Genomic DNA, 19,005 nt, shown 5'->3' with positions numbered 1-19,005 from the left:
GTTTCTTTCTGAAATATTAAGTTGGAGATTTGCCTGAAATTATGTCATTCTTGCTTTTTTGCTGTGTTATGTAAAAAATGGTTTTTTGCTGTTGTTTTTTTTAATTGGGGAACAGTAGTATGTTTTTCCCAGGGCTCATCAGTTCTATCCAAGTCAAGTTGTTGTCCTTTCAGTCTTAGTTGTGGGGGGCCCAGCTCAGCTCCAGGTCCAGTCGCCGTTGTTAGTTGTAGGGGGCACAGCCCACCATCCCTTGCGAGAGTCGAAGAACCACCATCCTTGTGGTTGAGAGCACGCGCTCCAACCAACTGAGCCATCTGGCCACCTGGGAGCTCAGAGGCAGCTCATTGACTTCATTCTAGTTGCGAAGAGCGCAGCTCGCTGGCCCAAGTGGGAATCTAACCGGCAGCCCTGTTGCCCAGAGCTCGCACTCTAACCAACTGAGCCACCCATCTGCCCAAAAAGTGTTTCTTAATGAGCGACTAATGGCTTCATATGTGCTTATCATTATTTGTTCATTGAATGTTTGCAGGGCTCTTCTTGGGGGTATTGTGCTAGGTGTTGCTTGGAGGAGTATGTGATTGTGTGGGTCAAAGACAGTGCCTACCTCTGGGGCACAGGCACTTAACCTCTTGGGATCTTCCTATCCCTTGTATTTCAACTCAGGAGCCTTCTAGAAAGCAAAGCAGCATTTACCACAAAGTTAAGTTCTGCCTTTCCCTGGTTAGCATGGCTTTATCCAAGATCCATCTTTTCAGCTCCTATAGTCTTTCCTGCTACTTAGATTCTTCTGCTTTACATCGTCTGTCTTGATATTTATTAAGAATTAAATGTTTTGGAACGGTCACTTGGCTCAGTTGGTTGGAATGCAGTGCTCATGACATCAAGGTCGCCGGTTTGATTCCCACATGGACCAGTGAGCTGCGCCCTCCACAGCTAGATTGAAAACAATGACTTGGAGCTGATGGGTCTTGGAAAAACACACTATTCCCCAATATTCCCAATAGAAATTTTTAAAAAAACAAAGAATTAAATGTTTTAATTATTCAAAAAATATATATTCTTTGCAGAAGATATACAAAATATAGACAAATGGAGAAAACAACACATTAACTCCACCAACCAAAGGAAGCTGCTGTTGATATTTAGGGAACATACTTCCAGTCTTTTTTTGTATGCATATAGAAATACATATATTTTTAATTTATCCTCATGGCATTATATTTCACACACTTTTTTAAAATTAAATTTATTGAAGTGGCAATGGTTAGTAAAATTACATAGGTTTCAAGTGTACAATTCTTTAATGCATCATCTATATATCACATTGTGTGTTCACCACCCAGAGTTAGTTCTCCTTCTATCACTATATATTTGATCCTTTTTACTTTCTTCCACTACCCCCATACCCCCTTACCCTCTGGTAACTACTAAACTGTTGCCTGTGTCTATGAGTCTTTGTTTCTTTGTCTTGTTCCTTTGTTACTTTCAGTTTTATATCCCACATATGAATGAAGTCATATGGTTCTCGACATTTCTGTCTGACTTATTTCACTTAGCATATTAATCTGAAGATCCATCCATGTTGTCGCAAATGGCACCATTTCATCTTTTCTTATGGCAGAATAGTATTCCATTTGCACATGATTTTATAATCTGCCTTTTGATCAATTAAAAAATATTTTTTATAACTACAAATACATACTTTTTATTTTTTGTGACTGCATAACACTTCACTGTAAATGACTATCATGTACTTAATCACGTGTTTTTGAATATTAATTTAGTTCCAATTTTTCAGTATAATGAATAGTATTTCCGTATTCATCCTTACATATACATGTTTGTATGTGTAGTTGTTATTTCCAAAGAATAAATTCTTGGAAATTGAATTTCTACATCAAGGTGTACATTCTTTTTCTTGGTTCTTAAACCTATCTGTTTGGCACTTGATCCAGTTTCTCCTAATAATATTGCTTTCAGATTGCTCAATTTTTGGCTGCAGAAACCTCAGGCCAAGTGTTGCTCCATGAACCAAAGACCTCAGGTCACACAGCCAACTAGCTATGTCAGGGCTGAGGCTAAAACCTGCATTTCCGGATGTAATTGACTTATAAACATTTGGGTTGCCACTATTACTTAAGCAAATGTCCTGCCATCTCAGTAACAGTTATCTCTCTTGGCTGGAGCCTGTAAGGAGGAGAACATGATACGAAATGCAGCTCTGGTTTATCTTGGTATTGTAACTCGTGTCCAAATGGTAATTACATTACTTGAAAAACAAACATGATTTAAGGATTTTTAAAATGTGTAGCTGTCTCATTCTAACTGCCTTTTAAGGTGGGGAGAATGCCTTTAGAATGACTTGGAAGGATATACAGATAAATGTGAAGCTGGGAGGGAAGAGATAAAATAGAGGCGGCCTGGTAAACTAGAGTGGAACAGTAGACCATGGTTCTAACTCTGACTCTGCCACTAACTGTCTGCATGACGTTGAGAACTCCTTTTGCCAAGTTGTCCTCAGTGTCCCTCTGTGAGCAAAGAGTAGGTCGGACATTTATATCTAGGATTTGTGCCAGTTTTGATGATCTAGGATTAAAAATGAATAGGTTGAGGTTTACCCTTTTTTCCAGGCTCTGAGGTTTATAGAGAAGGGGTTTTTTGAGATAGTCTAAGAATGGACCTTGTTTCGAGAGCTTGAAGAGAAGAAATGGGACATCATCTGGTCACCCTTATCGAAAAATTTGAATTAGTTTCCACTGAATTTGATGGCCTTAAAGCCTCCAGAATAGGACTAACTTAACATCTCAGTTAGAACTAACTTAGACTAACTTAACATCTCAGTTAGAACTCAGAAAGGACTAACCTTTCAAAATCTCAGATGTTACTTTTGTAAGATGCTTTCTTTTGTGCCATTAAGAAGGTTTTTTTTAATGATGGAAATTAAATCATGCTGTCTTATGCACCAATTATAACATACATTCAAATATCTCTGATGTTAAGATTGAAAGAATATGTACCTTCGATCAATGAAATAGAATATTAATACATTTCACCATGAAAATTTAAAGTGCATTGACTAAGTAAGAAAAGTGATCTTGAGATTATTTAGCCTTCACACCCACAGAAACCTCTCTGTTGTACAGAGGAAGAAAGCACTGAGAAGTTATGTGAGTAGCCCAAGGTCAAATAGACAGTATGGGAGTGGAAGCAAAAAGCAATAAAAAGTGAGGAGCATTTGAAGAATGGAAGAGTAAGTCTACCAGAGAGTCACTTTAATTAAAAGTTGTTACAAGAACAAACAATGAAACTATTTATTGTTAAAAGGCACAGTCTATCAAGAAGACAAACCATTATAAATATGCACATAGCTAATAATAGAGCCCCAAAATATATAAAGGAAAAATTGAGAAAATTGGATACTTCTACATCACAGATAGAGATTCCAATAGTTCACTTCCAAAAATGGATAGAAACAGAGAGAAGATACTTCCTTGTTTTTAGAAGATAATTTAAGAAACAGTGAATCTGAACAATAACAGCTAAACGTAACAGATACTATACCACCAACAACAGAGTATTCATTTTTCTGAAGTGCACATAAAACATTGTCTGAGTGATAGGCCATGGATTTAGGCAATAAAACAAGTCTCAATAAATTTAAAAATATGGAAATTGTATAAAATACTTATCCTAAAAGAAATGAAACTAGATATCAATAATATAGTAAATCTGACAAATTCACAAATGTGTAGAAATTAAACAGCATACTCATGAGCAACCAATGGATTCAAAAGAAACCACATGGGAAATTAGAAAATATGTTGAAAATATAAATGAAAATGTATCATACCAAAACTTAATAGCTGCAATGAAAGCAGTGCTCAGAGGGAAATTTATGGCTGTGAATGCCTACATTAAAAAAGAAGAAATATTTCAAATAAATAACCTATCTGTATATCTTAAAGAACTAGAGAAATAAGAGCAAACTAGACCCTACAGTTGCAGTAAGATGGAAATAATAAAATTTACAGCAGAAATTTATGTATATATATATATATATATAAACTATATATATACTAGATTTATATGTATAAAAACTAGATATGTATATATACAAACTAGATTCTAGTATATATAAGTGTGTGTATACACACACACACACACACACACACACATATATATATACACATATAAAGAACCAACAAAAACAAAAGTTGGTTCTTCAAAAAGATCAGCAAGATTGGCAAACTTCTAGCTAAACTGACCATGGAAAGAGAGAAAACTCAAAGTAGTGAAATCAGAAATAAAGTTGAGGATATTATTACTGACCTACAGAAATGAAAAATATTATGAGACCACACTATCAACAATTGCATGCCAACAAATTAGATTTCCTAGATGAAATGGATACATTTCTCGAAACACTCAAACCTGATTCAAGAAGAAATGGAAAATCTATGTAGACTCAACAAATGGAGATTGAATTGGCAATCAAAAAAATCGTAACATAGTAAAGTCCAGAACCCAGATACTGAAACCTATGTATTGAACCGAACATTTAAAGAAGAATTAACACCAATCCTTCTCAAACTCTTACAAAAAATATCAGAGGAGGAGATACTTTCTAACTCATTCTTTGAACCCAGTTTTACCATATCAAAACCAAAAACATCACAGGGCAAGAAAACTATAGATCCATATGCATTATGAATGTAGAAGCAAAAATCCACAACAAAGGGCCTTGAACACAATAGGGAATGTATGTGTGTAAAATAACACACTAAGTGTTGACTATGTACCAGGCACAGTGCTAAAGCCTTACACAGATGATCCCTTTTTAATCCTTATTAGAATCCTGTGTGTAGGGCACTTGTCTTTTAGAAACAACAGAGATTTGTTTCTCACATTTCTCGTCTCAGAAGTCCAAGTTCAAGGTACCAGGAGATTCTGTGTGTGGATTTGGACTTCCCAGACTAGAAATGTGAGAAATCAATCTCTGTTGTTTTTCAGCCACTCTGGAACCTCTTTTGTTAGGGTACTGATCCCGTTCCAAAAGGTTCCACGCTTTTGCCCTAATCACCTCTGTAAGTCCCCACCTCAGACCATCACACTGGGGATTAGATTTCAACATATGAATTTTAGGGGGACGCAAACATTCAGTCTCTTATAGCACTATTACAGCCAAGGGATTGAGTACAGAGGTAAAATCACTCGTCTGTTTATACATCTAGAAAGTGGCTGAGCCAGGAATTGTACCGAAACAGTTGGACCTCAGAGCGCTATCCAAACCTTGGATATGAGTGTGTCCACCCACAACTCAGAAACTCCCCTCTGGCAAAATCCAAGTATCATTCGTGTGTTTATTCTTTGCCTCCAATATCTAAAATGATGTGCAAATGTCTTTTAAAAAATGACAAAATGAAAGGAACATATTTTGAGTGAATGCTTACTTTGTTATCGGCTTGACCAGGAGCTATTACATAAAGGCATCTCAGTTAAGGATGAAAACAATCTTTTCACATAGGTGTTATAACCTCAACTTCCATGCAGTGAAACTAAGCCTTATTTAGATTAAGCAATTTGTTCAACATCACTGAGCTAGCACATGGTAGAACTAGGATGTGAACTCTGGTCACCAGAGTCCCTAGTCTGTACTTTTTCTCTCCTAACTCGCTGCTTTTGCAGTGATGTTCATAAAGCCTTGGTGCTGTACTAGTCGATGGATACTTCTTGACTTTGGCCACGTATGCGACGTCGTCATGCATTCTATGAGGACTGACAATTAAGCTCACGAACTTGTTGCAATGATGTTGCTAACCTGTTATTGATATCAGAGGGATTATCCATTATGAATTTGTACTAACTGGACAAACAGTGAACCAAGTTGACTATTTGGAAGTGCTGAAAAGGCTGCATGAAAAAGTTAGATGGCCTGAACTTTTCGCCAACAATTCATGGCTCTTGCATCACGACAATGCACCAGCTCACACGGCACTGTCTGTGAGGGAGTTTTTAGCCAGTAAACAAATAACTGTATTGAAACACCCTCCCTACTCACCTGATCTGGCCCCCAATGACTTCTTTCTTTACCCAAAGATAAAGGAAATATTGAAAGGAAGACATTTTGATGACATTCAGGACATCAAGGGTAATGTGACAACAGCTCTGATGGCCATTCCAGAAAAAGAGTTCCAAATTGCTTTGAAGGGTGGACTAGGTCCTGGCATCAGTGCATAGCTTCCCAAGGGGAGTACTTCGAAGGTGTCTATAGTGATATTCAGCAATGAGGTATGTAGCACTTTTTCTAGGATGAGTTCGTGAACTTAATTGTCCGACCTCGTATTTATTGTTTATGCCACCTTCTTCAGAGTGGGTCATTTGAGAGTCATACTAGAACTTGTCCTGAACCCATTTGTCTCTCAGTCACATGTTCTGGTTGTCAAACTTTGGTTATAATCGTGTTTTCAAGGATCCCTCTATTCGTGCATTTTCACAGTATGTGTTTATCAGTATGTTGGGGGCTGTTGGGGTGGTAGTGGATGCTGGTTAAATATCTATGCCCATCAGCCATATCTGGGGCTTTCAAATTTGAAAGGCCTGCACATTGTCTACATGCTCTTCAGGGGATTTTAAATCGTTAATTTAGAAAGTACATCTTGAACTTCACAGTGAAATCTGAGAAATCAAAGCAAATGAATGCCACAATGGAAAGAGATGTGCTAGACAATAGGTGGGGGTTGTACTGAGACTTGAGCAAAATGTCCTCAGGTCTGTTTAATTATTGTCAGGGTGGAATGCATTATATTAAATGAGGTATTTTCAGTTCTCATAAAACTAGAGAGAGTACTAGAGGTAACACATCTATATCCCCATATTCAGAATTAATAACTTTTAACATTTAGCTTTAGGTTTTTTTGATTTTTTTTTTTATATAATGAGTGTGTTACAGAAAATTCCAGTTTTAAAATGATAGAATAAAATAGTGATTTTTGAGTTTGGGGGAATATATCCCTGGGAGTACGGAGGCACTCCTGAAATTGATCTGCCTGAGAAAAGATGTCAGGAGGACTTAATAGACTTGCCCACTGATAGACTATTAAATATAATCTTTGATGAAATATAACTAAGTGATTTCGGCATATAATTTAGAAGTTGTTCAGGGAATTTAATGACTTTGCTGACCAAATTCCCAGTATTTTTTAGATGAACCAAGTTTCTTAGCCTTCACATATACAAAAATGTAAAAGAGGGATACTGAAACCAGAATCATTCAGTGAAAAAGTAGTATTAATTAAAAAATGCTTAAACGAATTAAGAAGTTATCCAATACATTAAGAGATTAATAGAATTTTAGTTTTGGTTTAGTACTTTTTATCAACTATTTAATATATTTATAATTTCAAACTATTGTATAATTCTGATAATTATGAGTATAATTCAAATCTGAAGGAAACAATAACATAGGGCCTTGTCATCATAGAAAACTTTTGAAAATTAATTTCAACTTATGTATATATTTTGATGTGACTTAATTATAGATATTCAATTATAAAATACATTAGAACTCTTGGGGAAAAATGAAATGAATTTATGAGATAAAGAAAAAGGGGAACTGTGTATAATTAAAATAGGTAATGCTGAGTAGTAAAGAATGATTTAATATTTTTTATTTTATTCACAATATGTGGGAAATTGTATTCCTTGTATCTACTTATACATACAACAACAACAAAAATCAACTTTAAAATGTATAAAGAGGCACATTGTTCTCAAAAATTCTTTTGAGGAAAGAGAATAAAAGTACTTGACGACCACTGAAGTAAAGATTTCACTGCCTTTTACTCTCTCACAAATCATTTCAAATCAACCAGTAGGAAACCTTTAAACTTTTACAGTGGTGCATGTGAATTACTTCTTCTCAATATAACTGGAATGAAAGAATAAAGTAAATTGGCATTATACTTAGCCACTGCCTCTCATTGTTTACCTGGGCTGTTTAATCAAATTCAGTATTTTTGCTAACATGTCTATCCCATGACCTTTTTGATTTTCAAAGTTTTCACAAAGATCTTTTAATCACATTGTTTAAATATAACAAAACTCTAGTTGGTTTGGTACGAATTTACTGTTGAAGCTGAAATCCAAGGATTCAAATGACCTTGTTTGCCTGCAAAAGAAGCAAAAATGTTTTCACTTTCAAACTTAGAGACAATATTTTACAAGGTTATTTGAGGTTGTCCAGAAAAGATCACTGGTTGGAGCCCAGTTAGAAGACTGAATGTTTGTGTCCCCCTCTGACATTCCTGTGTTGAAACCTAATCTCCAATGAGATGGTATTTGGAGGTGGGTGGGGCGTGTACACAGTGAGTGAACCATGAGGGTGGAGCCGCATACATGTGATTTGTGCCCCAATAAGGGGCGGAAGAGACCAGAGTTCTCCTCTTCCAACATGTGAGGACACATGGAATGAGAGCCTTTTATGAATCAGGAAGTCACCTTATCATCAGACACCAAGTCTTCTGGTGCCTTGATCTTGGGCTTCCCAGAGTCCAAAACTGTGAGAAATAAATGTTTGTTGTTAAAACCACTCAGTGTATGGTATTTTTGTTACAGCAGAACTAACAACTCAGACAAGCTCCTTAGTCATCCCCATGGAAATATGTCCTCATGGATATGGATTTTTATACTTGCCGTTTTCTCTGGAGACCACCTTTTCTATCCTTCCAAAGAAGAAAACCAAGAACCAAATTGATCTCATCTTTAGCTCCGACAGGATCACGTTGAATATACTGTGCTTTCTGGTGATGTTGGCCAGGGTAGCAGATCATGTATGCTGTACACTCTTATCACCACTAAAAAAATGCAACAAAGTAATTCTCAAATCTTGCAAATACCTGTGCTTTAGGTCACAGTGCCATCTCCACTGGTCCTTCCCTTTCAGGTTTGTATCTGTGCTGACATGCTATGTGATATCCAGGAAAGAATGCACTCTTGCTCTTTGTTCAACTTTTTTCTTAGACTGTCTAAGAGTTTCTGAGTAAAACCAGGAAGCGCAACACTTACTTAAAAGATGAAGATCTTCACTGGAATCAAGAAAGGAGAATTGAATTGCCATCACAGGCACACAGAGCCTCTCAAAGAACATGAAATAGAGAATTTGGCAGCTAGCTTTGTGACCTGGGGCAAGATACTTGTGATCATCTGTTCTAGTCGCAATAATAACTGCTAAGCATTCTTGATCACTTATGTGCCAGGTACTGTGCTAAGAGTGAAGTATGGAGTAACTCATTCAATCGTTCGAGAGATCTGCCTCAGCTCACATAGCTAAGAAGTTACTATTATTAAGATTATAACCTTGGAAACCTGATTCTTGGTGTGAACTCTACCACCATGTTAGGCTCTTGTGAAATGTAGCTGCTAATACTTATCCCATAGGATTACTGGGAGATTACATTAAACCAGATGATGCTATATAATATCATCTTATAATATGTATGAGATAACAGTTAACACAGTTATATGGAATTCAGTACTCAGTAGGTAAATATTGGTTAGAATATTTTACCCGGCAGGTAGTTTCATTATGTTAATTATGGTCTCTTCAGTTCCATCTGTATCCTGTACCCACCACACCCCAAACCACTAGTTTATCATGTTATAATAGACAACATTTGTTCAGTCACTACAACATGCCAGGTACTATTGTAAGTGCTTTAATGTAGTGAGTTATTAATAATTACTCATCATATCATCCCTCTGAGGAAGATACTGGCATTACCACTATTTTACAAATGATGGAAATGGATGCTGAGGGTGATTAAGTATCTTCCCCAAGATCTCTGGCCAGTAAGCCAGATTTGGAACCCAGTGAGTCTCACTGTTGAGCCTGGGCTTCTAAAAGCCATGTGATATGCTTCAGATCTGTCATGACTACCTCAGTTACCAGTGTTTTTCATTCAATTCCATGATCATAGGCTAGAGTCCTACGTCAGTTTTCCTTTTGAAATGTAGTGACCAACCGGTATGTACTGATTGCCGTAATCCTTTAATAGGGGAGAATAAGTGACTTTGAGAAAAAAATGTCAGGCCAAAGACTGCTGACAATTCAGGATCTGACTTCTGCTCAGGAAGTTTTTAAGATAATAATAATTTCAAGATGTATATTCGTGATTTTTCCCCCCAATGCAGATAGTGCAAGTAAAACAGAAATTATGTTCCTCAGCAGTATCTGAATTAAATATATGCCTGATGTGAATACTTAAAATATTTTTAAATGCAAATGTGATAATTAAACTATTGTTTGATTAAAACTAATCTTAGAATTAGTGATGTCATATTATCACACCACATGAAAGAGAGATAAAATAAATTTGAATAGTCAAAACTGTATATGAATGTCAAAATATCACTGTATCTCAAAGTATTTTGCGGAAATAGGAAATGTAATTGAGATTCTAGAATGTTGAAAATAAGAAGGTCAAATTGAACCACCTAAATCTCAATATAATTATATGAGAAGGTTGGGGCCCAATTTATCTAAGCCTCTTAGATGAAGATGGGAAGGATGAAGAGAAATTTAGAAGATACTACGTATCAGTCTGTCACATTCCTTGTCAACCATACAGGAAAGCTGATAGAAACCAAATTTAATGTATGAAAACGTTTATTTTTTTGTAATAGCTATGCATATTCATTTATAAAAATGAAGAAAAGGAGATAGATGGAAAAGTTTAAAATACTTAGTATGCTATCACTCAGAGGTAATTGTTATTTAAATCTTGACATTTATCTATTTTAGCTCATTGTTATGCACACATGCATATAGATTTCAATAAAATCTTACTGCATATATTGGTTTAAAAATTTTTTTTAAAACATGAGATTTAAAACACTTTGATAAATAATAATCTAAAATGTCTTTTTTTAGTGACTGAATAGCATCCCTTTATACGAAAGAACCATTAATAATTCATCCATTCCTCTATTATTGGCATTTATTCAATTTGTGGTTTATGTCTGTTACAAATAATACTATAATAATGATATGTTTTTAGGATATAGGTCTTGCATGTATTTGGATAGGTTTATATGTAAGTATTTTATGTTTTTGGTTGTATTGTAAGAGAGCAAATCCACTTCTATTTTTTCAGTAAGTTGAAATCATTGAGGGGTACAGAAATACAGGGATTTTGTGTGCTATGGCCTTAGCAGGAACGTTGCCCCGGAATTTGGCTCGAACCATGCCATTGTTTCCATGAGCATTAGTTACCTTTCCCCAGATTACTGTGGTTTTGTTAGGTTTGCCACCAGGAGTCGCTGTGCTGTTCTTGGCCTTGTACACATAAGCACATTTCTTGCCTAGATAGAATTCAGTTTCACCTGAAGTGCAAGCAGCTTCAATTTTAAGAAGAGCTCCGTACTTCCTCTCTGGTTCCAGAGACTTTGCTTATTGCCAGGAAAAATGGCCTTGGACCACAGCCTTCCAGACATATTTGTCGCTTTACTAGTCCTGTTCCCAGGAGGCCTCCACAGGCTCCAAGATGGTGGAAAAAGCTGTTTGAAAGTTTTCACTGAAACAATCATGTGTTCTATGAATGAAGTTAGTTTTATGTCTTTCTTTGAAATCTCTTTTGATTGAGAGTGAGATTAAGTATCCTCTTATTTCTATTATATTTGTAGCTAGGATCTCTAGTACAATGTTGAGAGATGAGAGTGGACACCACTGTCTTATTTCCGATCATAGGTGGAAAACATTAACCCTTTCATAATTCAGTGTGATAGAGCATTTTTGTTTTAGAGAAGATCTACTGGCTGTAATTTTTCATTGATACTCTATCAATTTAAAGAATTTCTTTTCTCTTGTTTCCTGGGAGTTTTTAACACGAATGAATGTTAAATCTTGTCCAATGTTTTTGCTCCATGGAGTGAGATAATAGAACAAATGTTTTTATCCATTTATTGTTATAGTGAATTGTATTATTGGTCTTTGAATTTTGAACCAATTTTACATTCTTGGGTTAAACTCTACTTGGAGAAGAGATATCATTCTTTTTATACATTGTTAGATTAAATAGTCCAGTATCTCCTAAAGGATTTTCACACCTATATTCAGGAGGAACATTGTCTGTAGATTTCTTGCAATGTCTTTGGTTTGATATCAGGGTAAAGCTGGCTTCGTAAACAGAGTTGTTCGTTGTTCCTTCCTCTTTTGGGTCAATAGTTTTTCTTTGGGGAGGTTTTTAACCTGGGACTGGAGTCATGTTTGTTGTAATGACTTGACTGCAAATTCTGTTTCTTTAATAACCAGAATAAGGTCATTCAGTTGAAGTATTTCTTCTTCCATAATTTTAGTGGTTTGTGTTTTTCAAGGAATATCTCCATTTCATCTAAGTTACCAAATTTATCCGAGCAAAAGGTATTCTTCTTATGGTCTTAATGTCTTTTAAAACATCTTCAGAAGCTGTGGTTATAATATTAGTCTCATTTCTGATGTTGATAATTTATATTCTCTTTTTCTTGAGCAGACATGATATTTATCAGTTTTATTTTTCTTGAACAGACTTGATAGAGCTTTATCAGTTTATTTTCCAAAGAAACATTTAGTTTGTTGATTTTCTGTATTATTTGCTTTCTGTTTCATTTATGTCTTATCTTTTTTATTTCCTTTATTTTGCTTGTTTGGGATTTAATTTTCTCTACTCTTTCTAGTTTTTTGATGTGGAAGCTTAGAGTATTGGTTTGAAAAATTTCCCGCTATTTTAATTGATGCATTTTCATGCTATCAATTTCCCTCTCAGCACTGCTTTATCTGCATCCCACATATTTTGACTGTTATGTTCTTATTTTTATTTAACTCAAAATTTCTTCTAATTCTCCTTTTGACTTCTCTATTGTTTCTTAAGTTATTTCGAAGTGTATTCTTAATTTCCAACTATTTGGAGATATTCTAGATGTCTTTTCTATTGATTTCTAGATTAGTTCTTTTGTAAGTAGAGAGCATACTTTCTATGATTTAAATTTTTAAGATATTTTTGGAGGACTTCCACTTTTGATTAGATGGAGTATACATCATTCTACTTCTTCTGCTAAGTACAACTAAAAGCCCTAAAAATTATAAGAAGATTCCAAAAGATGCAGAAGAATGCAAATTGTCTGTGGACCTTAGGATCTGAGGTACAACATGTTACTGAGTTCCCTGGGTTTTGTTTTTCCTTATATGTTCAAGACTTGGAGCTGAAGAAGTGAGCAACATACAAACAGCAATGGGCACACACACCCACATACACACACAAGGCCCCAATAAAAGCATTCTCTAGGTGCGACTTTCCGTCTTTCTATTTATTCACCCATTGTCATTGCGTCATTTTTTATAATAGTGCCTTTAAACTGTTAATTTTTAATAGTTGCTTTGTCAGATAATATTAGCATCTGTGTCATCTCGGCACTGGTTTCTGGTGATTATTATTTCCCATGGAAATTTATATTTTCCTGGTTCTTTCTATGTTTAGTAATTTTGGATTGTATCTTGAGTATTTTAAATATCTCATCATGAGACTCTTGGTCTTATTTAAATCCAATGAAGAACACTGATATTTTTAGCTTTTGTAGGTAGTTAACCATGACTTTTTCAGAGCACAAGTTCCAATCAGCCTTCTGTGGGTTGTGGTTTCAATGTTTGTTCAATTTCTAAAGCTTTTACTTTGCTTTTGGTAGCTCTATTACCCAGTGGATAGTCTGGGACCTGAGTGATGGGCTATCATTTCGTTCAGTTCTTAAAGTCTACATTATGCTGTGTAAGGTCAGATCCACACCTGCACATGATTTCATAAACAATTTTATGGGTTTGATATGCTGATCTATTTTCTGTCTGTGATCTCATGGATACATTTGCCATCACATCTTGGTCCTTTGGCTCAATAGCTGAGTCTGTATTTACCCCATGCTGCTGTGTACTTCCCATGACTATGCACATATTTGTCACAATTTGTGGGAGAGCAGAGGGCAACAAAGCAATGCCTATTCTGCCTACCCATTCTGGATCGCAACTCCCCTGATTGGAGAGGATGGCGCCCCTCTTTCAGAGTTTTTGGCTCACAACAACCTCTATTACTGCTTTTATCACTGCTACTTACTCTGAAACAAGATTCCTTAAAGGTCAGAGTGTGAGAGGATGGAGAAAAAAATTTTAATGTGGATTTCCCCCACTTTCTCTGAGCATTAACAAGTTATTTCCTGCTCGTGGAGCAATAACTAGAGGGTATTTCCTGAAGCATTCTCTTTCCAAGCCTGTTCCCACTTCCCTGCTTTGGGCTGCATTTATTCTGGGTTTTAACATAGCAGAGGGGTAGAAAATGGTAAACTCACTATAGATTTGGTGATTTGCTAAATTATGATCTACTGCTTCAACCTACCGGTTACTATTTGCTTGTTGTTGTCCTCAAATTGAAGTATACTATAGAAATTTTACAAGGGCTTTCAGTGGGAAAGAGCATAGAATGGGCTTTATCCAAGTTAGAATTGGAATTTATCAATTATATTTTAAAGCAATTAAAGTGTGAAAATAGTGTATTTTATATTTACCATAATTTTTACCACTTCTTAATTTGTTTGCATATACTGAAATTTCCATCTAGTATCATATTGCTTCTGCCTTTAATATATTATTAATAATAATATTCATTTTCAAGTCCTAAATTGGTTCTCTCTGAGCTCGGTTCCATTGATCATGTCATCCATTTATAATGTTTTTGGTGTTTATTTTTAACTTGCTTTTTTGTGTTTCTTCTAATTTTTTATTGAATCTTGGACATCATGGATTGAAGAACTATAGAAACAGTTAAATGATATTTAGCCTGGTGGTGAGTACCCTTTTCTTATGTTAGGCCATTAGTATTGGGAGCTGAGTCAATCTGACTTTAGTTTGGTGAGGTTTGGGTTTTGTTGTTGCTGTCTTTACCTCAGGTGTACCACAGGCTTCAAATTCTTCCAGATATTGGTTGCTGTTACATTGTTCTTAGAATGGGGCTGGGGGGCTGATGGGTTTTTCTCAGTGTTTGTATTCTTCCTCTTAGGGAAATTACTAGTTCTACAGCTGCCCTACAGATGCGACTCTGGCTAAAGTGCTGTTACTTGTTACTCAGTGCTAGGCTCTTGGTAGGGAATCTTTGACTGGTATCCCTTGTATGATCCTGAGCCCTAGAAGGATTCCTGCCCCTCCCTGAGGGACAGCTTCTGCCTCTCTTTCTGAAGCAATAAATTTCAGAATGGAAGCCTGGGAGCAAAAGAATTTGTTGTCATTCCCTTGGTGACTTGAAGCTTTTGCTTCATAAAATAGAAAGTTCAAGGAAGCAAGTGGGAGTTAGTATTGGTCCTTCAGCAGCAGCCAGTTACGTCCTGCATGTCTGTCAGCAAGGGGCGTTCTTCCCAGTCTTTTGCCTTCCCTTCAATCTATCTATTGAACACCCATTGTCAGTCCGTGGAAGTGAGTGTGGGTTCCCCTTCGTCTATGATTCTTAGCTATTCCAAACTAATATGCTAACCCATACTTGGCCTTTAAAATGTTAGGTAATACTCCTCGTGTGGCAGACTCATTTTTCCCTCTGTTCTGCCAAAGGTGAAATAGATCATGTGTCTGATCTCTTCTCAAAGGGTTTGGTCACCCTGGAGGTCATGTTACTTGCTTTCTCTGTGACTTGAGATTTCTTTCTGGTTCAAGAATTGTTAGTTATGTTTTTATAAATTACCCAAGTTTTTCTCCTAATTAGAATTGAGGGATGTTCTCTTGCACCTTTCTACATCCTAAGTGGAGGTACAGTCTCCGTGCATGTATCTTTAATTGTTTCTTACTGTAATTCCTAGAAGTGCAATTAAAGCAAAGGATATGCATGAACACATATTTAAAGACTTGGTCAACTATAGCTCAGTTGCTTTTGGGAGAATATCATTTATTGCTATTACCCAGCATTATAATTTCCATACCAAAAAAAGCTATCCATTTACTAAGATATATATGAATTTGATGCAAAAACTTTGTTGAAATAAGAAAATGTTTTTTTCTTTTCAAAAATGGAATATAATTCTAAACTAATGGGAAGGACCACCGGCTAGGATTGTCAGTAAAACATTTGATAATGAGATTCTTTGGGGGACTTCAATACACAAGCCCCTGAGAAAGAATGTGTAAAGATTACCTTACATCAATTTCTGCCTTATGGGAAAAAGTGTACCCTTGAAATGGTAACAGAACCGAGATAAGCTAATGCCAAAAAAATGTTATTGGAAAGAGGGGAAAATAACAGAAATAACTATGTGATCGTGAAGGCAGGAGCAATCTCAGTTGGTCCTTTATGTTACAGTTTGGTCAGATCCCCAAATCTACTTTCAAGCCATATCCTCTTCACTAGATTCCAGAAGTTGAAATTATTTCCAAAAGCATAGTTGCTGGGGCTGTGTCCCCAGATCCCGCTGTGATCTGTCCTCCTGGTGAGCTGGTCTGGATGACCCAGACTCTTTTTGGCCAGACCAGAGAGGCAGACTAAGCAACCTGCTCCTTTTCCTCTTTTCCCTTGGAGCCCCTTTGAGTCTTTCCTTGCCATCTGTGAAAAGAGGCATCCTCTGATCCAGACACAGTATTGGGCCAGTAGAGAAATACACCTCCACCCCACCATGCCTTGCCAACACCAAGAGTGGTATGGAATGATTAGAAAAACACTGCCTGACATACCGTTCTTTCTCCTGTTGCTTTGCGATGGTACGTGAAAGTTGGCCGGTGGACTTGAGGAGGCTACACATCAGAAAGAAGAATACAGAACAATCTGCAGGGTGCAGGGTAATTAAGACTACAGGGAGGCTGGGCACATCAGCAATGGACAGAGCAACAGCCCCTAAGCCTGGGGAACCCAGAATGATTGGTCATCCTACTGTGCTTCCTCTCACCCTTCTATTTCCAAAGCTTACAATCTCTTCACCCCTCATGTTGTCCTTGTAATTCAGCTCGGTTGGAAGAAGTGGGATGTCCCTTCCAAAGGGCTGCATTCTTACACGCTAGCTCAGTGATCTTGGCCTTTCTCTGCTGCTACACATGACAGTGACCTTCAGAGGCATGGCATGCACTCTAGACAACTACACTGTGATTTGAGGCCATATAAGCAGGGCTCGGTGACCTTGGGGATCAGCTTTTCCAAGACAACAGAGAGTGCCACGATGTCTCTGAGCCCTGGACCTCCCCTCTCCATTCTGCCAGACCTGGGTCAGAGCAGTGCTGGGAGGAAACCAGGGGCCGTGCTCTCGGTGAACCATGGAGTCAGCTCGACCCCCGGCTGTTTTCTTTCTTTCTTTTTTTTTTTTTTTGTTTAATTTATTTTTAAAATTTATTGGGGTGACAATTGTTAGTAAAATTACATAGATTTCAGGTGTACAATTCTGTATTACATCATCTATAAATCCCATTGTGTGTTCACCACCCAGAGTCAGTTCTCCTTCCATCACCATATATTTCCCAGGCTGTTTTCTATGGGAGTGCTGGGCCTGGCTCACTCCAGAATCACACCCAGTCCGTCCTCTTCCCCTCCAGTTCCCTTATCGCAGTTTTCCAGATACTGTCCAAAGCCTCCAGGGCCAGTAATCCCTGGAGAGCAGGAATTCCCTCAGGGAAGATGGCCTCCCCTAACACTCCTCCAAGGGCAGCCCCCCCCCCCCCATTGCCCTCGTGGTCACCCATGGGGAAGTATGCCTTTGTTTTATCCTTTTCTGGGGCATGGAGGGTAGAGTGGGGTAGTCTGGGTCTCCCATAACTTCCTGTATCATCTGTGTAAATAAATGTGATTTGAATGGGAAAAGAGAGAGACAGAGGGGATGGTCTCTGAGTCTATACATAATTCCTGGTAGATTCCCCACCGTTGCAACTTTTTCTCACACTACACCAGTAAGCAAGTAAAAGAGATTTTTTTCAATAGAGATAACAATGCATCTTCCCTAATTTACTTCTAGAGAAAGTAATTCATTCTGAGTTACTTGTGGCCCCTCACAGTTGTCCTTGGCCTACTTGTGTGCCACGTGACCTCAATGGAGGACTGCTTTTCTAGCTCCTTTCCACCCAAGGTGTTGGTAGTCTATGGTGCCATGTGGGCACGTCCTGGGAGCTTGCAAGGAATGCAGAATGTTGGGCTTCCCCCCAGACCTGCTGAATCAGAGCCTGACTTTTAGCAAGGACTGCAGGTGATTCATTGTCAGGTTGAAGTCTGAGAACACCCCAGAGGTGTGGTTTGCAAAGTGCAGTAACTGGACAAGCAGCATCAGCCTAACCTGAGAACTTGTGTAGAATGTCAATTCTTAGGCTTCACCCGAAATCTAATGTACCAGAAGCTCTTGAGGTGGGGCCCAGGAATGTGTGTCTTAACAAATCCCCCAGTGAGTCTGGTGTAAGCTAAAGGTTAAGAACAGGGCTCTAGGGGTGGCCAGATGGCTCAGTTGGTTAGCGCGTGAGCTCTGAACAACAGAGTTGCGGTTCGATTCCCACAAGGGCCGGTGAGCTGCACCCTCCACAACTAGATTGAAGACAACGAGCTGCCACTGAGCTTCCGGAGGGGCGGCCGGATGGCTCAGTTGGTTAGAGCGCGAGCTCTCAACAATAAGGTTGCCGGTTCAATTCCCACATGGGATGGTGTGTTGTCACACAACAGCCTAGCCAATTGCGGCCCCCCCCCACCCCGTGTCTTTCCTTGAGGAAAAAAAAGTCTGTGAGACTGTGCCTCTTTGGGTATTTGCTTATCTCAATGTTTTATACCTCATGTCTCTCTTTCTGGTCCCCAAAAGATGGTTTGCAGCCAAATACGAGTAAGATTTCCACATGGGAAACAACTCAAGCCAGGTGGAACCGAGCGGGGACCCCCAAAAAGATCTGGAAAGGGGCTTGCCCCCCCTTCCCCCTACCTGGGAAAAGCCGCTGCTGTTTCTGGCTTTCCCCTCTCACTTAATTGTGAGAAGAGTCTTTAGAGCGATAAGATT

General features: G+C 37.7%; 1 pseudogene; it reads right to left on the bottom strand.

Moving 5' to 3' along the window:
* Positions 1-11,146: 11,146 nt before the first annotated feature.
* LOC109457510 (large ribosomal subunit protein eL33 pseudogene) lies at positions 11,147-11,490 on the bottom strand (annotated as a pseudogene).
* Positions 11,491-19,005: the final 7,515 nt, after the last annotated feature.

Source organism: Rhinolophus sinicus, chromosome 18 (assembly GCF_057876585.1).
Source record: "Rhinolophus sinicus isolate RSI-liver-muscle chromosome 18, RSI-T2T, whole genome shotgun sequence".
Classification (NCBI taxonomy): Eukaryota; Metazoa; Chordata; class Mammalia; order Chiroptera; family Rhinolophidae; genus Rhinolophus; species Rhinolophus sinicus.
The sequence above is the reverse complement of the archived record's forward strand: the minus strand, read 5'-3'. Positions and strand labels throughout refer to the sequence as shown.